The sequence below is a fragment of the Chiloscyllium plagiosum genome, unplaced genomic scaffold (genome assembly GCF_037043375.1).
Source record: "Chiloscyllium plagiosum isolate Xiang-an unplaced genomic scaffold, Cpla_swu_hap1 HiC_scaffold_24, whole genome shotgun sequence".
NCBI classification, from domain to species: Eukaryota; Metazoa; Chordata; class Chondrichthyes; order Orectolobiformes; family Hemiscylliidae; genus Chiloscyllium; species Chiloscyllium plagiosum.
This window is the reverse complement of record NW_028270162.1, coordinates 9,451,406-9,476,719: the sequence shown is the minus strand read 5'-3', so window position 1 is coordinate 9,476,719 and position 25,314 is coordinate 9,451,406. Positions and strand designations below refer to the sequence as shown.

General features: G+C 41.3%; 1 protein-coding gene across 11 annotated transcripts in view; it reads right to left on the bottom strand.

Annotated features, from left to right (window-relative positions):
- Positions 1 to 25,314, bottom strand: part of arvcfb (ARVCF delta catenin family member b) — a 322,810-nt gene that overhangs the window by 145,408 nt on the left and 152,088 nt on the right. The window contains exon 1 of one of the 11 annotated variants that reach the window (XM_043715416.2): positions 22,968 to 23,133. The exons of the other annotated variants lie outside the window; for them this stretch is intronic. The gene's annotated coding sequence lies outside the window, so the exon portion shown is untranslated. Of the gene's footprint in view, positions 1 to 22,967; positions 23,134 to 25,314 lie in introns of those variants that run through there. 11 annotated transcript variants of the gene reach the window in all.

Genomic DNA, 25,314 nt, shown 5'->3' with positions numbered 1-25,314 from the left:
CAACTCGACGCAAGCACTTGATAGTTAAGTGATCTCTGCTTTGACAGCTACCAGATGCCACAACAATCTATAATGGGCACCCCTGGAGAGGTCATTTAAAGGAGAGTCAATGGGTTATTAAAAATCTGAGCTGAAGTGTATACGTGTGTGTGTGTGTGTGTGTGTGTGTGTGTGTGTGTGTGTGTGTGTGTGTGTGTGTGTGTGTGTTATATATATATATACATATAGGCCCTAAAATTAACTGTTTGTATTTGCAAACCTGGAATCATGCAACCTCAATATTTAACCTTTAGTTAATCAACATTTAACTCCACTTTCGAGTTATATGCAAAACAAATCAATGTTCACCTCCACAGAATTACAGTCATATTGTCATAGAGATGTACAGCACAAAACCAGATCCTTTGGTCCAACTTGTCCACGCTGACCAGATATCCTAAGCTAGTCTAGCCCCATTTGCCAGCACTTATAACATGTAACATTACACTACAGTACACTTTGGCCCTCAATGTTGCACTGACTGTGAAACCAATCTGAAGCTCATCAAATGTACACTACTCCATTTTCATTCACATGTTTATCCAATGATCACTTAAATACCCATAATGTTGGCAAGTTCACTACTGTTGCAGGCAGGACGTTTGACACCCTTACTACTCAGTCAAGAACCGACTTCTGACATATGTCCTGTATCTATCACCTCTCAATTTAAAGTTACGTCCCCTTGTGCTAGCCATCACCATCCAAGGAAAAAGGCTCTCACTGTCCACCGTATTTAATCCTCTAATCATCTTGGATGCCTCATTAAGTCACCTCTTAACCTTCTTCAAACAAAATAGCCTCAAGTCCCTCAGCCTTTCCTCATATGGCCTTCCATCCATATTAGACTGCATTGTGGTAAATCTTGTCTGCACCCTTGCCAATGTTTCCACATCCTTCCTATAACGTTCAATATTCCAAGTGCGGCCACACCAGACATTTGTACAGCTACATCATGACCTCAAGGTTCCAAAACTCAATCCTTCCACCAATAAAACTAACACACTGTACGCCTTCTTAACAACCCCATCAACCTGGGTGGCGACTTTCAGGGATCTATGCACATAGACAGTGATCTCTCTGCTCATCTACACTACCATTAGCCCAGTCCCCTGTATTCTTATTACTCCTTCCAAAGTGAACCACCTCACACTTTCCTGCATTACACTCCATTTGCCATCTCTTAGCCCAGCTCTGCAGATTATCTATGTCCCTCTGTAACCTACAACATCCTTCCACACTGTCCACAACTCCACCAACCTTCGCGTCATCTGCAAATTTACTAACCCATTCTTCAACACCTCATCCAGGTCATTTATAAAAATGACAAACAGCAGTGGACCCAAAATAGATCCGTGCAGTACACCACGAGTAACTGAACTCCAGGATGAACATTTCCCATCAACCACCATCCTCTTGTCTTCTTTCAGCTAGCCAGTTTCTGATCCAAACTGCTAAATCACCCTCAATCCCATGCCTCCTTATTTTCTACAATAGCCAACCGTGAGGAACCTTATCAAATGCCTGACTGAAATTCACATACATCATATCAATTGCTTTACCCTCATCCACCTGTTTGGTCACCTTCTCAAAGAACTCAGTAAGATATGAGAGACACGACCTATTCTTCACAAACCGTGCTGACTATCCATAATCAAATTATTCCTTTCTCGATGATAATAAACCTCTCTTATAACCTTTTCCAACACTTTATCCACAACCGAAGTAAGGCTCGCTGTCTCTATTCCCCTTCTTGAACAAGGGAACAACATTTGCCATCCACCAGTCTTCTGGTACTATTCCTGTAGACAATGACGACATAAAGATCAAAGCCAAAGTCTCTGCAACCTCCTCCCTGGCTTCTCAGAGAATCCCAGGATAAATTCCATCTGGCCTAGGGAACTTAACTATTTTCATACTTTCCAGAATTGCTATACCTCCTCCTTCTGAACCTCAATCCAGTCTAGTCTAAAACCCCTACATCAGTATTCTCCTTGACAATACTACCTTTTTCCTGTGTGAATACTGACAAAAATATTCATGCCTCTCCTCCTCTCTTTGGACACCACACACAGCTTCCCACTACTGTTCTTGAATGGCCCTAATCTTATATCGGCATTCTTTTATTCTTGACATACCTATAGAAAGCTTTAGAGTTTAGGGTTTTCCTTGTTCCTATCTGCCAAAGACTTCTCATGCCCGCCCCTCCTGGATCATCTTAGTTCTCTCTTTTGGTCCTGCCTGGCTAACTTGTAACTCTCCTGTAAATTGCTGCTGTGCTGTCTCTTCTGGAATTTATTTGGTTCCCTTCCTGCTGCTTCTGGCTGCCAGTTCCAGTTGTTCGTTGTAGTGACCAGGATACTGGATCTAGGTGTACATGTTTGCTGACGGAGTCAGTGGATGAGTGTCATGCTTCTAGAAATTGTCTGGCTGTCCTCGGTTTAGCTTGTCCGATGATTACTGTATTGTCCCAGTCAAATGTGTCTTCCTGGTCATCTGTGTGTATTGCTACTACAGACAGCCAGTCGTGGCATTTAGTGGCTAGTTGGTGATCGTGGATGCGGATTGCTTGTTATCTGCCTGTTTGTCCAGTGTAAATGTTGTGTGCAGTCTTTGTATGGAGTCTTGTAAGTTACGCAAGTCTTGCACATGGGTATTGGTCTTATATTCCGATGAGTTGTCTGCATGTGGCTGTCGGTTTATGGATGGTCATGAATCAGAGTGGTTGGAGAGGTCTGGCTGTTAGTTCCAAGACATCTTTTACATAAGGTAGTGCTGCTAGTGTGTGGGGTCGTCGCATACATTCATCGCATTGTTTGCCTGCTAGGCATCCACGAAGGAATTTGCAAGGGCATCTGTTCTTGGTGAAGACTCTGTAGAGTCTTCCCTTCGCAAGTCAGGAGTGCTGTAGTATCTTTTGAACAGGGTCCCAATGCAGCATCTCTTGAGTGCGGGTGATTTCTCTTATAGTTCAGGATCTGGTTCACGTGTGTGGCTTTTCTGTACATGGTCTCATTTGATGTAATGGCACCATTTCAATTGACAAAAAATTTGAGCCAGAAAGACAACAGCCTAACTCCCGAACAACAGGACAAACAACACCACGCAGAACTTACCAACAAGAGGAGTATTCTTAAACTACCAGACCTACATTGATGATACGCTTCACATTCAACAACCAAATATATGAACAGATCAATGAAACACCTATGGGCTCACTCATCTGAGCTCATAGCAAAAGCAGTGATGCAAACACTGGAACAAATAGCCCTCCCACAAATCAAATCCAAAAATCTAGATCAGATACATGGACGACACTTTTGTAATCGTTGAGAGAACAGAAATCAAGAACACACCAGATTATCATCACCATGCTCACAGGGGTCAGATTTACAAGAGAGAAGGAAACCAGTCAACTTCCATTCCTAGATGGGATGGTAGTAACAACACAATGGTGAATGCACCATGAAAGTATACAGATGAGCCACACACACCGGCCAGAGATCCTGAACTATAACTGCAACCACCTGAACACACACACACACAGCTGCATTAGAACCCTGTTCAAAAGGGCCAAAACACTGCAGCATTCCTAATCTGTTAAGAGAAGAACACCACCTCGAAAGAGTCTTCACCAACAGATACACTAAGAAGAAGAACAAAGAAAATTTACAGCCCAGGCACAGGCCCTTTGGCCCTCCAAGCCTGAGCCAATCCAAATCTACTATCTAAACCTGTTGCCAATTCCTAAGCATCTGTATCCCTCTGCTCCCCACCTACTCATGCATCTGTCCAAATGCACCTTAAATGAATCTACTGTGCCTACCTCTGCTGGCAACGTGTTCCAGAACCTACCACCCTCTGTGTAAAGTACATGCCACATGTATCCCCATTAAACTTTCCATTTCTCACATTGAAAGCATGACCTCTTGTTATGGAATCCTTCACCCTGGGAAAAAGCTTCTCTCTATCCACCCTGTCTATACCCTTTATGATTTTGTAAACCTCAATCAGGTCCCCCCTCAATCTCTTTCTTTCTAATGAAACAACCCTTAACCTACTCAACCTCTCTTCATAGCTAGCACCTTCCATACCAGGCAACATCCTCGTAAACCTTCTCTGCACCCTCTCCAAAGCGTCCACATCCTTTTGGTAATGTGGCGGCCAGAACTGTACACAGTATTCCAAATGCAGCCGAACCAAAGTCGTGTACAATTTTAACTTGACCTGCCAGCTCTTATACTCAATACTCTTATACTCATACCTTATGCCTACTTGACCACTCTATCCATCTGTGCAGCAACCTTCAGGGTACAATGGACCTGCACTCCCAGATCTCTCTGCTCATCAACTTCATTTACAGATGCTGAGCAGACAAACGTGACGAGGACATGCCACGACCCAACACACTAGCCACGTTACCGTATGTGAAAAGGTCTCAGAACGACCTTTCCAAGCACTCGGATTCATGATAGCCCATAAATCAACAGCCACACCCAGACAACTCACCAGAACCAAAGACCAGAGACCCATCATGTGTAAGACTAACGTAAATTTACAAGATTCCATGCAAAGACTGCATGAAACACTATATAGGACTAACAGGCAGACAACTAGCAATACTCATCCACGAATACCAGCTCGCCACTAAACGCCAAGACCAGCTGTCCCTAGTAACCATACACAGACCAGGTCCACAAATTCGAATGGGACAATACAACAATCATAGGACAAGCTAAACAGAGGACAGCCAGGCAATTTCTAAAAGTATGGCACTCATCCATGGACTCAGTCAACAAACACATTAACCTAGACCTAATATGCCAGCCACTACAACGAACAACTGGAACCGGCAACTGGAAGCAGTGGGAAGGAAACCAAATAAATTCCAGAAGAGACAGTACAGCAGCGCTTCACATGAGGCTCCAAAGCACTGAAGATGTCACCTACACAGGGGATGAAAGTCTGCCAACCAACTTCCCAGCTCAGCAAACATACCCAAACCATAACAGATTATTGAGTGGAACATGCATTAATACTCACACATCGAAGACATGATTTGCAGATGCTGGTGTTGGACTGGAGTGTACAAAAGTTTAAAAATCATACAAGAGAAAATGAGGTCTGCAGATGCTGGAGATCAGAGATGGAAATGTGTTGCTGGAGAAGCGCAACAGGTCAGGCAGCATCCAGGGAACAGGAGAATCGACGTTTCGGGCATAAGCCCTTCTTCAGGAATGAGGAAAGTTTGTCCAGCAGGCTAAGATAAAAGATAGGGAGGAGGGACTTGGGGGAGGGGCGTCGGAAATGTGATAGGTGGAAAAAGGTCAAGGTGAGGGTGATAGGACAGATTGGGGTGGGGGCGGAGAGGTCGGGAAGAAGATTGCAGGTTAGGGAGGCGGTGCTGAATTTGACTGAGACAGGCTGGGGGGAGGGGAAATGAGGAAACTGGTGAAATCCGAGTTCATCCCTTGTGGTTGGAGGGTTCCTAGCCGGAAGATGAGGCGTTCTTCCTCCAACCGTCGTTTCGCTGTGGTCTGACGATGGAGGAGTCCAAAGACCTGCATATCCTTGGTGGAGTGGGAGGGGGAATTGAAATGTTGAGCTACCGGGTGGTTGGGTTGGTTGGTCCGGGTGTCCCAGAGGTGTTCTCTGAAACGCTCCGCAAGTAGGCGGCCTGTCTCCCCAATATAGAGGAGGCCACATCGGGTACAGAAGATGCAATAGATGACATGTGTGGAGATACAGGTGAATCTGTGGCGGATATGGAAGTTTCCTTTGGGGCCTTGGAGGGAGGTGAGAGGGGAGGTGTGGGCGCAAGTCTTGCACCTCCTGCGGTTGCAGGGGAAGGTGCCGGGAGTGGAGGTTGGGTTGGTGGGGGGTGTGGATCTGACGAGGGAGTCACGGAGGGAGGGGTCGTTACGGAATGCTGATAGGGGAGGGGAGGGAAATATATCCTTGGTGGTGGGGTCCGTTTGGAGGTGGCGGAAATGACGGCGGATGATGCGCTGTACATGGAGGTTAGTGGGGTGGTAGGTGAGGACCAGTGGGGTTCTGTCCTTGGTGGTGGGGTCCGTTTAATTGGAAGCACACTAGCTTTTGGAGCGCCTTCATCAGGTGAAGAAGGAACAGCGCTCCGAAAGCTAGCTTATTTCCAATTAAACCTGTGGGACTATAACCTGGTATTGTGTGATTTTTAACATCTGAGACAATTATTCCTGAATATAAATATAACTTTGTACCAGGTAAGATGTGGCCAACTATCCTCGCCATCTGAGCTCTCACTGAAAGAATTAGTTGGTTCAAGTATTAAAAAGAGGCCTAGGTGTACAAAGTCACAAACCAGCAACTCAGGAAATTGGTAAAAATACAAAATTAAATTGTCCATCTTTAGTTGTCAAAGATTACTTAAAGTCAATCTCTTTCATCTGAACTGTTAAATTGGATTGGGGTATATGATCAGATCTAGGACATCTCTGAATGTAGGAAACCATGCCCTCTTGGAGGGAAATTCCACAACAAGGTAAATCTAATATTAATGCCATATTTTCTTAATGAAATCAGAAAACATAACTTCATATAATAGATTAATGCAAATTAGTACTTCAGGAAGATGCAGATGCTTATTCAATTACAATTTTCTCATATTGGGATTGCTAAAATTTTGTTAGACAAAATATTGAGGAACAATACTCAAAAGGTGTGTAAATGGAGTGGAAGTGTATAATAAGCCATAAACTCACTGAATAGCCCACTTCCATTTCTATGATCATACATTGAGTAAGCATAGTACATAAACAAGTACATAACAAAGGCTAATACTGTCAATTTGACTCCATGACAGTTCTTGAACAGCAAGTATACTGAACTATATTTATGCCTTGAACAATCTCAGTTTAAAAAAAGGCATTAATCTGTTGCCTGTGAGACTGTGTGTAAATTGATTGCTGTGTTTTCTAAAATGACAACAGTGACTAGCCTTCAAACACAAGTATTACTTTCTTTTCTAAGTACTTTGGTCATGAAAAGCACTAGTTCCTTATCTTCTTCACTTAAACACACATATTACCAGTGTACAGTCAATAAGAAAGTGAACAGTTGAAATGTCCAATTCTGTGCTCATATAAAAGTCAGAAGTGCATATTTCAAATGTAATTTTCCTCTCAAAACATAGCAATTTTTGTTTGGTAATTTGTCTAAAAACAATCTTCAGAAAATAGTGATATGTACAGTAATGGCTCTATGATGCATGCATGGCATTAGAGGAACAGCGTTAAAGAAATCAGTTTCAAATGCTCCCCTCTCACTTCATGAAAGTCTTGTAGGTTATTAAGTCAGTTGTTGGCTGCAGTGCAGTAAGTCAAGTGTTGAATAGGATTGGAGATTGTCAGCAGACAGTGCAGACAACTTGCAATAAAAGGCCAAATACAAATCAAGATTGTAAAATGAAGGCACACACCATGAAAGGAATGAAGGCTGAATGCTCTAATGTGGGCGGTGTTAACTTTTGAAGGCAAGCACTTATCATGTTTTCCTTCCAATTATTCCAACTGATTTCTGTTAAATAACATTATTCTTGATCTGAAGTCAACCATGGACTGAAATATTTGATGGTATTTTCACAATGCATACATAACTACATACATGCTGTGGAGAGGAAGGCATAATACCTACAAACTGAATCAGTCTTGAGCTGACCTCTCTGCACGGCAACAAAAGAACAAGCGATTTCTGAATGCTGTTTGAAACCAGGGATTAAATTCTTCCTTTGCCCAAACCAAACTTCCATACAAGTGCACACAACAATTTATCTTAACTTCTGAACTTTGAATTAGCTTACGTATAACTGGTACATTAAAGTAGGAAGCATGGTGGATTTGTCATGCTAAAATTGCCCATTGGGTCCAGGGATGTGTAGGTTAGGTGGATTAGCCATGGGGAATACAAGGTTACATGGAGACATAAGTATCCGGTCAGACCCCTGTCACTGGCAACTGGTATGTGCAGGCCTAACCCAGGGTTATGAACTCCAAAAACTTCCCGAAAAAGGTGGAAGAGATGCAGAGAGCCTGAAAGTGCAGAGAAGGGGGAATGGAGCCAAAGACAGAACAGTTTCAAATCTGCTAAATAGCAACCAGAAAAACTTGAAATCACTGACTAAATAAATTACTTGTAAATTAATCTGGTATCTCTAGTTTTAAGGCTGCATCTGTTTAGGAGTTATGGGGAAGATTGTAATAAATGTTATCAAAACTACATCAATGTATGCAGTTAAGTATGAGATCAGAAATGCAATAAAAAGGGCACTGACTACCTCATTAAAATATTCCAGCTCTGCAAACATGCAATGGAAACACTTTAGCTGTTAAATCATTTGGCTGGAGAAGGCATGATTTGAGAGATGGCTTAGTGAAAAAATTGGCTAACATTGGTCTCTTGGATCAATTTAAATGCTGGTTATATCGAGGACATGAACATATTCTTTCGATTGTGGCATCAAACTTAAAACAGTAAGTTTGAGAACATTGGTAAATTCTTCCAAATTTGTTTGTGCAAGTCCAAACATCCAATATATCAACATAAGCACTGAAGGTGATATTAGTACATGACTGTAGCACTAATAAAGTGTTATGGAGAAAGAAAAAGTAGCCCTTGAAAATCCAAAACTCGACCACACAGGATCTCTCAAGATTGGAGAGGGAGAAGAGACTGTCTTTTTTTGTACCCTTCTAACTGTACAACATTTATGAAAGCTTGTATCATCCATTGTACTTGGCTATCCATGTAAAGACCTAACAGCAGCTAGTGCACTTCATGCACATTTAAAGGTGATTAAAATATATCTGAATAATGATCCACAAACTACTGAAGCAATGAAAGACAACACAGCTATCAAAAGAACAAAGATAGAATTTGTTGAATGGGACTTACAGCAAGCGAGCACAGCAGTGATGGATTGAACAGTTTTCATGATTTAATCTCTATGATACAATGAAATGCTGATATTAATGTTCATTCATAGTTGTTTTGAAGATGTTTTGTACTTACCATTGTTTGGAGGACTGAACTTTTGAAGTGGAAAATGGATTTAGTTCAAATTGTACCTGGAGTGGTTTCTTTAAAAAGAGGTTGCTAAACATTTAAGACAGACATGGAAGACTTTTTAAAAGCAAGGCTTTTGTTTGATACGGCTTGCTTTTTAGGGCAGTTTTCAACAGTGACAGGAGTGGGGTGGTGTTTGGTTTATATCAGTTGGAGGAAAGCATGCCAAGAATAAGTTGTCCAGCTAATCTCTCTCTCATTTCTGAAAACTAAAACATGTTTGCTTTCAGAGTGAAACACGTTTGTTCTTTTGAAAGAGTGATTGAAGAAATATCATAAGATTGCCTTTCTTGACCAACTGGATCTGTAAGACTTCAGAGACAACAGTGATGAGTACCTTAACAATATATGCCAGGACATCACAGCAACTAACTGTGGAACATTCAAGGCTTTACTCCTATGGTCTTCAAGAATAATCCATTGGCCCAAATGGTTTTTTCCAGAAAGCAAATCTTTGCAGAGAAATCCATTTTCTCGCCCTTATTCTTCAGGAAAGAAGGGCAAGTGTATTTGTGCACATAAATATGTTTGAATATACACAGTGATAAGTATCGACATGTGTATATTATTAACTGTGTATAATAATGAATTATTGCATCATTGAATAATTTTCAATAATTATTCAAATTATTATACACATTTTATTTGACAATAACTGAATTGAATTTATTGTCACATGTACCGAGGCACAGTGAAAAGCTTTGTCTTGTGAGCAATACAGTCAGATCACACATTTACTTATCCATGCTATGTAACTGACAGGTAAACAGCGGCAAAACAAAAACACAGGTGTAGGAGAATGCTAAGAGTTTGTTAGAAAATTGAATGGGCTCACAACAGTAGGGTTGAAACGGTTTTGAAACTGGCTGGTGCATGTGCTCAGGCTTCTGTACCTTCTTCTTGATGGTAGAGATTGTAGAAAAGCATTGCAAGGGTGGGATGGATCTTTGGGAATGCTGGCTGTAGGCCTGGTAGATGAATTCTATAGATGGGAGGTTGGCCTTTGTGCTTGTACGGGCTGAGTTCACCACTCTCTGTAACTGTCTCCGATCTTGAATGGTACAGTTGCCATACCAGGTAGTGATACATCCGGACAGAATGCTCTCGATGGCACACTTATAAAAGTTGACAAGGATTTTCACCATCATGCCAAATTTCCTCAGCTGTCTGAGGAAGAAGCGATGTTGTTGGGTCATTGCAACCAGTGGGTCCACTTGCAGAGTCCAAGAAAGCTTGTTAGGATGACCAGTCCCAGGAGCTTGACACTCTCCATTCGCTCCACCTCTGTACTGTTAACATGTAGGGATGCATGAGTAACATCCTGCCAAAAGTCAATGATTCCTTGATTTTATCGGAATCGAGAGCTAGGTCGTTCTCAGTGAACCATTTTTCCAGGTCTTCCACTTCCTGTCTGTAGTCTGTTTCGTGGCCATCTGAGATTCAAATGACTATGGTGGTATCATCAGTGAACTTGTAAATGGCATTTGTCCGGTATGTGGCGACGCAGTCATGGGTATACAACGAGTACAATAGGAGGCTGATTACGCACCCCCGGTTGGTGTTAGTGAGGATGAAATATTGTCCCCAATCTTCACTGATTGTGGCCTGTGGGTCAGGAAACTGAGGATCCAGTTGGAGAGTGGAGCTCAGACCGAGATCACAAAGGTTAGTAATCAGTCTCGAGGGGATAATAGTGCTGAAGGCTTAACTGTAGTCAATGAGTAGGATTCTTACGGAGCTGTTCTTGGTGTCAAGATGTTCTAGGGAGGAGTGAAGGCAAGTGAGCTGGCATCTGACATGGATCCATTGGTCCGATAGGCAAATTGGAGTGGGTCAAGAGTAGGAGTGAGGGTGGAGTTGATTAGTGCTATGACCAGCCTTTCAAAACACTTCATGACCACCGAAGGTAGGGCAACTGGGCAGAAATCATTGAGACATGCTGCATGAGCCTTCTTAGGCACAGGGATGATAGTTGTCGTCTTGAAACAGGAAGGGAGAGGTTGAAGATGTCAGAGAAGACCTCTGCCAGTTGATCTGCACATGCTCTGAGTGCATAGCCTGGTACTCAGTCTGTCCGATCACTTTTCTTGGATTCATACGAAGGAAAACTAATCTGACCTCTAATACAGTGACTGTTGGGACAGGTACGTCAGGGGACTTGTCAGAATAGGTGTTACCTCTCCACCGAAATTCTATCAAAGTGAGCATAGAAGATGTTGAGACGATCTGAGAGGGATGTATCATCGAATGCTATCTTGCACTGTCTCTTTTTAGAACCTGTGATGTCATGGTCACCGGTGTCTGTTTGGGTCTCTAGTTTGGATCAGTATTGGTCCTTGGCTGCCTTAAGGGCTCTGCTAAGGTCATACTTGGATTCCTTATATCTGAGTGGGTCTCCTGATCTCCATCACCAGACCATGGCAACACAACATCTGGAGGAAGAGCGCCTCATCTTCCGCCTTGGAACCCTCCAACCATAAAGGACGAATACAGATTTCTCCAGCTTCCTCATTTCCCCTCCCCCACCTTATCTCAGTCCCAACTCTCGGACTCAGCACTGTCTTCTTGACCTGCAATCTTCTTCCCGACCTCTCCGCCCCCACCCCTTCTCCGGCCTATCACCCTCACCTTAACCTCCTTCCACCTATCACATTCCCAATGCCACTCCTTCAAGTCCCTCCGCCCTACCTTTTATCTTAGCCTGCTTGGCACACCTTCCTCTTTCCTGAAGGGCTTATGCCCGAAATGTCGATTCTCCTGCTCCTTGGATGCTGCCTGACCTGCTGCGCTTTTCCAGCAACACATTTTTCAGCTCCTGATCTAAAGGCCTCACAGCTGGTTTTTCGCAGGTTCTGTAGGCCCTGATTCATCCAGGGTTGGGGAACAACCAGATTGACTTCCTCGGTATGCAGTCCTCCACACACTTGCTGAGTCTGTGATGGTAGTGGCATACTCGTCCAAGTTACCTGCGGACTGTTTGAACATGTCCCAAACAGCTAATTCCAGACAGCACCAGTTGATCCTCTGCCTCTTCCGACCAGCACTGGACCTGCATCTATGAGGGGGGTCTCCTGTTTAAGCTTTTGCCTATAAGCTGGGAGAAGAAACATGGCATTGTGGTCAGAGTTCCTGAAATAAGGGGAGCGGTAGGCATCTTTCACACTGGTCTAAAATGTTCAGGCACCTGGTGGGGCAGGTAATGTTCTGGTTGTACTTAGGCAACACCTTCCTTAGATTGGCTTGATTGAAGTCACCAGTTACAATAATCAGGCCCTCCGTCCCCTCGGTGTTAGTGGAGGAGTACAGCACATCCAGAGCTTCCTCAACCTTTGCTTGTGACAGTATGTACACAGCAGTTAGTATAGTAGCGATACATTCCCATGATAGATAGAAGGCGCGACATTTGATAGTGAGGAATTCCAGGTTTGGGGAGCAATGGCTGCCCAGGGTTGCAATGTCCGTGCACCACAAGTTGTTGATTAAAAAGCAAACCCCTCCAACCCTTTGCTTTACCCGAGGGCGCTGTACGGTCCACATGATGGATAGAAAAACCATCAGCCTGATGTGCGTAGTCGGGAATGGATGGGTTGAGCCAATTTCTGTGAAGCAGAGTGCGCAGCTTTCGCACAGTTTATGCTGGAAGCTGAGCAGTGATCAGAGTTCAATCAATCAATCACTGTACTTATTAAAAAAAAACTGAGTTTTATAAACAAGATCTGTCAAATAGGCAAGGTTTTTAATTGGTCACAAGAACAGAAATTGCTGGAAAAGTTCATGTCTGACAGCATCTGTGGGGAGAAATGAGTTTCAGGACCAGTGACCCTTCAAGTACAGGAAGGAACACTCAACCTAAAAACGTTAACTCTGATTTCTCGCCACAGATGCTGCTAGACCTGCAGAGCTTTTCCAGCAATTTGTTTTTATTTCTGATTTATAGCATCTGCAGATCTTTCGGTTTTTATTTAATTCATCAACTTGATACCTGGAAAAAATATTTTTATTTTATGTTGTGACCAATGGAATAATTGGATTAGAGTGAAGATCTCCAGCCTAAGTCATAAGATTTTTCAGATGTTCACAAGTTATCACTTTTCAGTTTCCTAACACTGAAAGGTATAGACTTTTCACTTAGCCATCTTAGTTTTAATTTTTGCAACTTTTTTTGACTACCTTGGCAGTGCACTTTTATGCTTACTGCATAGCATCTAGGATTAGACATAAGATCTACCTTCTTCTGAACCAGAGTCTTGGTCAGAATAGATGGAAAAAGTCTCCCAAATTACACTTGATCTTACACAAGAAAGCGAAAATGAAATTGTTGAAGTGTTACAGACAGAAGATCTACTGGAGAGAGAAGAGCCAGTGCTATGACAATATACACAAAAGCAAAACTACCAATGTTAACCTAAAGTTTCCTCTTGTTAGTTTAAGATATACTGTACTACCATAAGGACAAATCAAGTTACTTTCAAATTACTTCAACTTAAAGTAGAAAATAGGGCACAATGATCAGCAATTTAATAAAAAAGACTTCAACACAATGGACAAGCACTGAATTTTTAAAAAGTACACCGAAAGGATAAAATCTGAAAGAAGTGCACATCCAAAGAGTTTTTATCATCTTACTTGAATTAAATAGTAATTCTGAATTAGAAAACAAAGTGTCACTGTTCACTGAACTTTCCCACACTGTCCCTTGCAGTGGGGCTTTATCTATGCCAGACATGATTCAAACAGTGGAGGAAGCTAACAGCCATTATTACAAAGCTCTGTGAACACTGTTTTATAGCAAAGGGCTGGAAAAAATGCAAAAATCATCTGGACCGATGAACATTCCAGTTTTTTGAATGCTGACAAAAGGCGGCTGAGAAAGGGTACATCCTATCTGTCCTCTTCACAAATGTTGACTCAGTGACAATTCTTTTTCTGTCATTTGACAGACCCATTCCATGAGGCACTATTTTTGACCACACCGATTTAAAACTAGGTATAGCATTCACCATTTTGTTAAAATTAATACAGCAAGAGACACAACAAAATTTAAGATATCGCCCAGCAGTAAATCAGACATATTACGTGGAAACAAGCAACAACACTAGAATACTGCACCTATTCAATGGAAGCAATCACATTCAATTTTGCAACAAAAACATTTCTTTGCCTCTTTATCCTTTTCTTCCAATAGTATTAACAACAAAGCTAATTCAGGAGTAGCTTCAAAAGTATTTCACAATTTGTAACACAAAGTCGGAATAAAGCAGTAACATTAAACATTCTTAATTTTTAAACCTATCCTTACAATAGTGGCTTACTTCAAAGAATGTTGGAAAATCAACAATGCTTCCAATTTTTTTTACTTTAAAAATTACTTGATTAACTATATTCTATTCAAATGCGGCACAGTGGCTCAGTGGTTAGCACTGCTGCCTCACAGCGCCAGGGACCAGAGTTCAATTCCAGCCTTGGGCAACTGTCTGTTTGGAGTTTGCACATTCTTCCCATATCTGTGTGGGTTTCCTCCTTGTGCACAGGTTTCCTCCCACAATCCAAACATGTGCAGGTTAGGTGAATCAGTCATGCTAAATTGCCCATAGTGTTCACAGATGTGTAGGTTAGGTGCATTAGTCAGGGGTAAATGTAGAGTAATAGTGGAGGGGAATGGGTCTGGGTGGGTTATTCTCCAGAGGGCCGGTGCGGACTTGTTGGATCAAATGGCCTGTTTCCACACTGTAGGGATTCTCATTATGGCAGTTTATTGCAATAATTACAACTCAAATCATCTGATTTACAGCAGTGTTGTGACATTTACAAACTATTCTATTTAAGACATGTTAATTTTCTTTCTGACATAGCTGCCTTCATGTTAATTCCTGAAGAAATTGGAAGTTGCAAAAAATCTCAAAACTACTTATCTAACCAAGAACTCAACTCTTAAATGGGTAGTTATAATGTCAAAAATTGTACATTGATTGAAAACATATCTTGTTCGATAAACGATTTGATGCAGCACCGCCATTTAGAAATGCTTTAAGCTTGAGAAACAACTTGTAAGAAGATCTCAGCTATCTGTAAGAATAATAGGGTAGTTACGGTGGGGATTTTAACTTTCCAAACATCAATTGGGACTCCCATAGTGTTAAAGGCTTAGATGGAGAGAATTTCTTAAGTGTGTACAAGGCAATTTTCTGATTCAGTATGTGGATGTACCTACTAGAGAAGGTGCAAAACTTGACCTACTCTTGGGAAATAAGGCAGGGCAGGTGACTGAGGTGTCAGTGGGGGAGCACTTTGGGGCCAGCGACCATAAGTCTATTCGTTTTAAAATAGTGATGGAAAAGGATAGACCAGATCTAAAAGTTGAAGCTCTAAATTGGAGAAAGTCCAATTTTGACGGCATAGGCAAGAACTTTCAAAAGCTGATTGGAGGCAGATGTTCGCAGGTAAAGGGACGGCTAGAAAATGGGAAGCCTTCAGAAATGAGATAACAAGAATCCAGAGAAAGTATATTCCTGTCAGGGTGAAAGGGAAGGCTGGTAGGTATAGGGAATGCTGGATAACTGAAGAAATAGAGCGTTTGGTTAAGAAAAAGAAGGAAGCATATGGCAGGATAGATCGAGTGAATCCTTAGAATTCTGAATATAAAGGCAGTAGGAGTATACTTAAGAGGGAAATCAGGAGGGCAAAACTGGGACATGAGATAGCTTTTGCAAATAGAATTAAGGAGAATCCAAAGAGTTTTTACAAATATATTAAGGACAAAAAGGGTAACAAGGGAGAGAATAGGGCCCCTCAAAGATCAGCAAGGTGGCCTTTGTGTGGAGCCACAGAAAATGGGGAAGATACTAAATGAATATTTTGCATCAGTATTTACTGTGGAAAAGGATATGGAAGATATAGACTGTAGAGAAATAGATGGCGACATCTTTCAAAATGTCCAGATCACAGAGGAGGAAGTGCTGGATGTCTTGAAATGGGTAAAGGTGGATAAATCCCCAGGACCTGATCAGGTGTACCCAAGAACTCTGTGGGAAGCTATAGAAGTGATTGCTGGGCCTCTTGGTGAGATATTTGTATCATCGATAGTCACAGTGAGGTGCCGGAAGACTGGAGGTTGGCTAACGTGGTGCCACTGTTTAAGAAGAGTGGTAAGGACAAGCCAGGGAACTATAGACCAGTGAACCTGACCTCGGTGGTGGGCAAGTTGTTGGAGGGAATCCTGAGGGACAGGATGTACATGTATTTGGAAAGGCAAGGACTGATTAGGGATAGTCGACATGGCTTTGAGCGTGGGAAATCATGTCTCACAAACTTAATTGAGTTTTTTGAAGAAGCAACAAAGAGGATTGATGAGGGCAGAGCAGTAGATGTGATCTATATGGACTTCAGTAAGGCGTTCGACAAGGTTCTCCATGTGAGACTGATTAACAAGCTTAGATCTCATGGAATACAGGGAGAACATGCCATTTGGATACAGAACTGGCTCAAAGGTAGAACACAGAGGTTGGTGGTGGAGTGCTGTTTTTCAGACTGGAGGGCTGTGACCAGTGGAGTGCCACAAGGATCGTTACTGGGCCCTCTACTTTTTGTCATTTACATAAAGGATTTGGATGCGAGCATAAGAGGTACAGTTAGTAAGTTTGCAGATGGCACCAAAATTGGAGGTGTAGTGGACAGCAAAGAGGGTTAGCTCATATTACAACAGGATCTGGACCAGATGGACCAATGGGCTGAGAAGTGGCAAGTGGAGTTTAATTCAAATAAATGTGAGGTGCTGCATTTTGGGAAAGCAAATCTTAGCAGGACTTATACACTTAATGGTAAGGTCCTAGGGAGTGTTGCTGAACAAAGAGACCTTGGAGTGCAGGTTCATAGCTCCTTGAAAGTGGAGTCGCAGGTAGATACAATAGTGAAGGTGGCGTTTGGCATGCTTTCCTTTATTGGTCAGAGTATTGAGTACAGGAGTTGGGAGGTCGTATTGCAGCTGTACAGGACATTGGTTAGGCCACTGTTGGAATATTGCGTGAAATTCTGATCTCCTTCCTATCGGAAAGATGTTGTGAAACTTGAAAGGGTTCAGAAAAGATTTACAAGGATGTTGCCAGGGTTGGAGGATCTGATCTACAGGGAGAGGCTGAACAGGCTGGGGCTGTTTTCCCTGGAGTGGAGGCTGAGGGGTGACCTTATAGAGGTTTACGAAATTATGAGGGGCATGGATAGGATAAATAGACAAAAGTCTTTTCCTGGGGTCAGGGGTTCCAGAACGAGAGGGCATAGGTTTAGGGTGAGACACGAAAGATATAAAAGAGACCTAAGGGGCAACGTTTTCCCGTAGAGGGTGGTATGGGTATGGAATGAGCTGCCACAGGATGTGGTGGAGGCTGGTACAATTGCAACATTTAAGAGGCATTTGGATGTGTATATGAATTGGAAGGGTTTGGAGAGATATGGGCCGGGTGCTGGCAGGTGGGACTAGATTGGGTTGGGATATTTGATCGGCATGGATGGGTTGGACCTAAGGGTCTGTTTCCATGCTGTACATCTCTATGACTCTATAAACAGTGAAACATCCAATTAGAAAATCAGCCATTTAGTTTCTGCATTTTATCACAACAAATTTTTAAACATTCATTCATGGGAGGGCATCACTGGCTAGGGCAGCATTTGTTGCTCATTCCTAATTGCCCAGAATTCAATTAACAATCAATCAACAGCATTGCTATGGGTATGGAGTCACGTATTGGTCAGACCGGGTAAGGATGCTTCCTTCCCTCAGGGACATTCGGGAACCAGATGGGTTTTTCCAATAGTTGACAACAGATTTGTGGTTTAGATTAATTCCAAATGTTTATTAATATCAAATTCCACCATCATGGTGGGATTCAAACCTGGGCACCCAGGACATTACCTGGATCTTTGAATTAACAGTCCAGCAAAAATACCACTGGCCATTGCCTTCCCAGCTATAAAGGTACTTCTTGAAAAACACCCAGGGATATAGCTTGCTTTTAAGTGATATAACTCTGGTATTCCACCATAAGTCACACATGTGAAATTACCCAGTCTGTTGCCCTATGAAGAGGTACCACAAAACCTTTTACATTACACCTTAATACCAACTAATTTTGAACAATGAAAGGAAATCCGTTCAAACCACAAATTACAACAAAAACTTGATACTTGCGTTCTGTGGGTTGCTCTCCAAATTATTTACCAACTTGTAAAGGTGAGAACATATGTTATGAACAAAAGAAAAATAAGTGAATTATATACATCGCTCCATTTAGTTTCCTGCTGCTCAAGTAAAATACAGTTGATGATGAAAATCTGTTTGAATCAAGTCTGCACAATCCACCAGTAAATGGGTAGGCAACTTCAGACTCCGGATTAAACCACTCATGGCTAAAACATGAGAGCCATTAGCCTCATCATTTTACATTCCATCTTCTTTTAACAGCACCACAGTCAAGTAAGGACTAGGTCTCTACTCCCGGGATACCAATTTTTGATCAGTACAGCTCACATCACCAGCTTAAAATATGAAATTACTCTGAAAAGCAATGCAAGACACTTTCAAAATATACTTCAGAGCTTTGTGTTGAAGTTATCAACTGGAGTCTAAATATTCACTTCAACTGCACATATTTATATAATTTTTTCCAAGTAACACTGACTACTTTTAAAAAGCAAACAAACCATACAAGTGCCAGTAACATTTTAAAAAAATCCCTCAGCCATATTTATGAACTTCATTGAAATTTCAAGTTTTGAAGTAGCAATGTACAATCAGCAATTTCTAAAGTGCTAGTTCAAAAATTTAAATTTGGGGGGCACCTGAAGGAAAACAAAGATAGGAGCAGAAGTTGGTCATTCAACCCCTCGAGCCTAGTCCACAATATATTAGGATCATGGCTGATCAACCTCCACTCATAGCCAAAAGTGCAACATCTACCATCTTGAAAACTTGTTTTGGTCTCAACCACTTACTATAGTGGTGAATTCCACAGGTTCACCACACTGGTGAAGAAATTTTTCCTCATTTCGGTTCTGAAAGATTTACCATTTATTCTTACATTACAATCCCTGGTTCTGGACTTCTCCCACCATCAGGGGCAATCTTCCTGCATCTAACCAGTCTAGAACCAGTCCTGAAGAAGGGCTTATGCCCGAAACGTCGATTCTCCTGTTCCTTGGATGCTACCTGACCTGCTGCGCTGTTCCAGCAACACATTTTCAGCTCTAACCAGTCTAGGCCTGTTACAATTTTACAGGTTCCTTTGAAAGCATCGAATGGATGTTCACCGATGATTGCACAACATCCAGCACCATTGATGACTCCACAGATACTAAAACAACCCATGTTCAAATGCAACAAAAACTGGACAACATCAAGGCTGAAGATGGTTGGGCCTAGGACACCATACAGAGGAACTCGTGCAGGTGAGATGACTGACCTCTAATAACCATAATCACCGTTTTGTGTGTTAGGTACATGACTCCAACCACCGGAGAGTTTGACCCTTGATTGGTTCCAGTTTTGCTCGGGCTCCCTGATGTCACACTTGGTTGAATGCGGCCTTGATGTCAAGGGCTGTCAGGCTCACCTCACTAATTCAGCTGTTTTGTTCATGCTTGATTCAAGGCTATAAGGTCTTGACTGAATCCAAACTGTGCAGTGAAGTGCATATGTCTGGAGTAGGTGCTGCTTCTTAGCACTGTCGATGATACTTTCATCACTTTATTGATGATTGAGAGAGAACTCACGGGGCAGTAACTGGCCAGGTTGGATGCCTGCTCCTTTTTGTGAGCAGGACATACTGGGCAATTTTTCACACCACTGGGTAACATGCCAGTATTGCGACAGTTTGGTTAGGGGTGCAACATGTTCTGCAGCAGAAGTCTTCAGTACTATTGCCGGAAAGTTGTTAGGGCCCATAGCCTTTGCAAGATCCAGTGCCTCCAACCATTTCTTGATATCACAGAGTGAATCAAATTTGGCTAAAGACTGATTATTGGGGATCACTCCAGGGGGCCAAGATGGATGAGCCACTCCTGGCTGTACACTGCTGCAAATACTCCAGCTTTATCTTTTGCACTGATGTGCTGGGGTCGCCCACCATTGAAGCTGGGAATATTTGTGGAGTCTCCTCCTCCAGTGAGTTGTTTCATTGTCCACCACCATTCACAACTGGATCTGGCAGGACTACAGAGCTACAATCCGATCTGTTGCTTTGGGATCACTTTGCTCTGTCCATCATTTGCTGCTTATGTGGTTTGGTATGCAAGTCGTCCTATTTGCTAGTTTCACCAGGTTGACACCTCAGCTTTAGGTATGTCTGGCGTTGCTCCTGGGATCTCTCCTGCATTCTCCATTGAACCATTTGACTTTGGCAAAAGCTTTCTGAAAGTCCAATTAAACCATTTCCACTGGTTCCCTTCATCAACTCTACTAGTTACATTCTTCAAGAATTTCAGTAGATTTGTCAAGCATAATTTCCCTTTTGTTTATAAATGCTGACTGAGCCAGATTCTCGCACTGTTTTCTCAGTACTCGGTTATAAAATCCTTGGAATCTAATACCCTCACCACTACCATCAGACTTGGTCTATAATTCCTTGTTTTCACTCCATTCTCCAATCTGCAGGAACTGTTCTGTAGTCCAAAGAATCTTAAATGACCACCAATGCATTCAGTATTTCGAGGGTCACTTCCTCAAATGCTCTGGATATAGATGATCAGGCCCTGGGGACTTATCAGCCTTCAACTCTATCAATTTCTCCAACACCATTTCTCTACTAACACAGATACACTTCAGTTCCTCCTTTTCACTAAACTATGCTGCCCATCATTTCAGGCACATTACCCATGTCACCCTTTGTGAAAGCAGAAATGAAGTACGAATTTATTCAGCCATTTCTTTGCTCCCTATCATAAATTCCCCCATTTGCTTGTAAGAGACCCACATTAGCTTTCAGAAATTTCTTTCTCTTCACACACCCAGAAACATTTGGACTCAGTTATGTTACTCTTCGACTCTTTTTCCCTTCTTAATCAATCCCTTCGTCAGTCTTTGCTGCCTTCTAAACTGTTCACAATTTTCATGTTATTAGTTATTCTCGCCGTTTTGTAAGCCTCTTTTTTCGCATCTAACACTATTTTTAACTTTTCTCATAAGCCACGGTTTGCCATTGTTCTTTGCACTCTTGCACCAGACTGGAGGAAACAATTTTTGTAGTTCATCCATTCGCCCTTTTAATGTTTGCCATTGGAAAACCTTACTGAAAGGAATAACAGTGGATAGGCAAATCAGTCACACCCACAGACCTAATTCACAAATAAAATATAACAGTATATGGCCAATCCAAAAACAATGAGCACCACTCAATGTCATGAGGATCTCAAAATAAATTCTCCCAAAATATCTGAAGGTTAAATCAAACTTAATGAATCAGTACAAGTTCAAGTTTTACCTCCAAGATCCACTAAATGTGGAGGGAGCCCTCAAAATAGAGGGGGAAACAAAGGCTGAAGTGTCAACAATTTGATTTGACGCACTTATTGTAGTCCCAAAGCAGAGAAACATTTACACAATCTAATTTAATTAATTTTTCCTTTGTTTGTGAGGGAATTGTAACCAGGAGAAAATGGGGGTAACCGGAGGTGTTAGCGCTATGTTTGAGGCTCAGTTCCAAAAATGAATATAATGTGAAATCAACATGCAATTACATCACAGATAATGGAAATTCCATTGCACAGCCAACAATTGTGCAACTTTCAATTTTGATCAAAACTACCATTTGGTGATATGCAAATATTTTGATTAGCAATATTTATACGAAAGGGTACAAGGAAAAGGAGGGAGGGGGAGCCAGTGAAAAGGATTTCAATAATCTTGGCTTACACAAATTAGAAAAATTAACTAATTTTATCCAATAAATGATCCCAGGATTGATCAAGGTGGTATTTAATGCATTAAACTAATCTGAAATGTCGAAATACTTCAAATTTCAGTACCTGCAGACTGGTTTCACAAGTATACCAAAACCCAACAGAGCACAAAGTTAAGCACTGAAGTCTGGTAGAATTGCATGCCCCAAACAAAACTATCATTGATATTTGAATCCATAGCAATGCTAAAACAGAAACCCTCCAAGTAAACACTTTAAGACTTGTCAAATTCTTTCAGGTGCTCCACAGATTATGCTCATATTTGCAGTAATTTGATATTTGCATTCACTACTTCATCTTTCTTGCTCCATTCCTATCCCATTCCCAAATCCATAAATGTGGATAATACCGTACATCAGTTAGTACAAGGTTATGCAATACTTCAACTTCTTTTTCTATTCCTGGAGACACAGCAAGTAAACAGTGAACCTTAATAGAAGTCCAATGCACATCTATATATATCTCAAGAGGTGTCTTTTCTACGAATTCAAAAGACAATCAGGTGTGAATAAATTCACCTTGCTTGTGTGTCATTGCTAAATGTCAATAGCAAATTCACAACTGAATTGTGGAATAAAATGAACTTAGAAACCTTCGACTAAAATCCACTTATAGCACACATGATTTCCTGAATCAAAATAAATTACATAAATCTTAAAAGTGAAGTGAAATCAAGCTGCAAATCCCAGAAAAGCATTAACAACAGATGATCATTTTCTTCTGTGCAATAGTTTAAAATTCATGCTTGATGATTTATTCTGCACATCATCCCCTTCCCAAAAAAATGCATTAGCTCCATTTCTTTACATGTCTCCCTTACATGAAGTGCACAGAAGTTTTTTGCTCTTCTCTTTTCTCAGTCCCAGAGTGCAATCTCTTACCTTCACTCGTGTTCTGTCAAAGGCTTGCCCGTAGTCACAACACTCAAATTGCAGTTACGCTGAGTTATCACAAATTCCACTCATATCACATTAAACTCACAGCTCAGTGTCAGTAACTCTGCTCAGAGGCTGTGAAACATCCCTTTCTAATGAATTGCTGGCTCTCATATTGGTAACTCTTTTGAACTTCTCATTTCCTCAGCTCTAAGACAGCAATCAGCTTTAAGCCCAACTACTACTACAAGCAACATTACCCATCCTGTTTTACAGAGCATGTGCAAAAAAAACAGAACAGCAGGTTGCAGAGACAGACAGTTACAGCTGGAAATTCAACAGAGCTATATCTGACCACACCCTAAAAACATTAACCAAGGACAATGATAAAACAATTTAACATTTAGGTCACAGAATTAAAACCAATAGCTGTATTGTCTAAAATATAACCATCATAAGCCCCCATACCCCAAACTAACACCTCTAAAAATACACAAAAAGCAGAAGCAACACTACAAGTTTGTCAAAAACAGCAATAATGACAAATAGATCAGAGACTTGATACATCTTGATACGAGTACACATGCAAAACACCTTTATAAAGGAAATCTCACATTCCCAGAAAGCAACCCTGATATCTGAAGAATACTTGTACATCATGTTTCCTTCGACATGGAGCAAGATTTAAACACCCTACGCACTTACACTTTGAGGAACAGGATATGTCACCGGACTTGACATGTTAGTTTTTTTCCTCCACAGATGCTGCCAGGCCTGTTGACATTCACCAGCAATTTGTTTGTTTCAATTTTCATACACTTTTCCACAGAACCACTAAGTAAATCAAGACTGCCCATCAAATAACTAAGCACAACAAGGCTCGTCTCTCCATTTTATTTTTTTGCCCAAATTCAACAATTCTAACACTAACTGGCCTACTAAAGTCAAACATGCAGTTCCACAAGATAGCCAAAATCTGGATTTCCCTGAAAGTTTATTCCAAATGTGATGCTTCAAACAATTCAACAAGTCCTTGCACCAACATAAAATCAACATTAGATTACTGTGATTCTCAACAAAGATAATGAACCATATACCACTCAAGTGAAGTACGTATCAGCACATTTCTTTTTAAAATCCATTTCTGGACTTATGTTTGATAAACTGAACAATTACTTCACTGAACAACATTGGGTTTGAAACAGCTGTAAATGGTTGCACGTGAGGCACCTGTGGAACTTTGCTCTTCAACGCTGATGTCACTGCCTTCAGTATCTAAGGCAGTGGTAAATAAGTTAACATGTCTACCCACCCCCAAAGTCACATTCGTGGAAATCTAATCTCCCTTCCAGTTGTTCCAAAACTGCAATGCATCTTAGGTCTATCACTTTTGACAGATGATTGCACTCAACGTCTTGTTATAACAGAGACAAACAGCCAAATCAAATCTGCCTCTCTATCCTTGTGTTTGCAACGCAGTAACATCAAAATACGCAAAGCCCCTCAAAATCAATCCCAATGGATTTTAACCTGACTTTTGAATAGCCAGTACCAGACTTTGAGAATACTCAATACGAGACACCAGGTTTACAATTTGAGGCGATATAATAATTTAACAATACAGAAGCTTGAGCAGAACAAAATAAAACAATAGTTAATTAATATTTATTAAAATCCTATCCTCTTTAATTCTAGTCCCCATTCTCACATAAAAAGTTAAGATATAAATCAAAAGAGAAAAATAAATGAGACATAACCAGCCAGTTGATTTAAATTCCGTAATCCTTGAGATCACTTGCGTATAGGATTATATCTTGTTTGGTTTCTGACCACACTAATGCATGCACATAGCTTCCAGTAGGTTCCAATGAATATTCATTTAGCTTTTATAAACAAATTCTACTCTCCAAAACTTTCAATAGTTGCTAATTAGAAGACAAACAGGTAGAAACCTATAGTTTTTGTGAGCAAAGTCCTGACGCAAATACAGTTCAAAAACCAGGTAAACGCTGGCCCCTCTCCGCCAGATTGACTGCCTCCCCATGAGGTCTCAGTAAACATTCAAACATCTGCCATATGCTTCAGCATATGGCCTCTCTGGCATCCAAGTGTCTATACAATAGTGTTTTTAAAATCAAGAAACAACCTGCAATTAATCTTCTGACCTGGCCTCAATAACAAAAAAAATCAAAAACAAACTAGCTTACACAAGCTGCTGTTCACAGTCCAAAGGTTGCCTTTAGCTCTCATCTCATAGTTCAAAGTTCCAATCCCAATAAAAAATTTCAAAAATCAGCAAGGCTTCCAACAATCTCCAAACTTTCTTCAATTCCCATGACCTCAATGCTTAAAC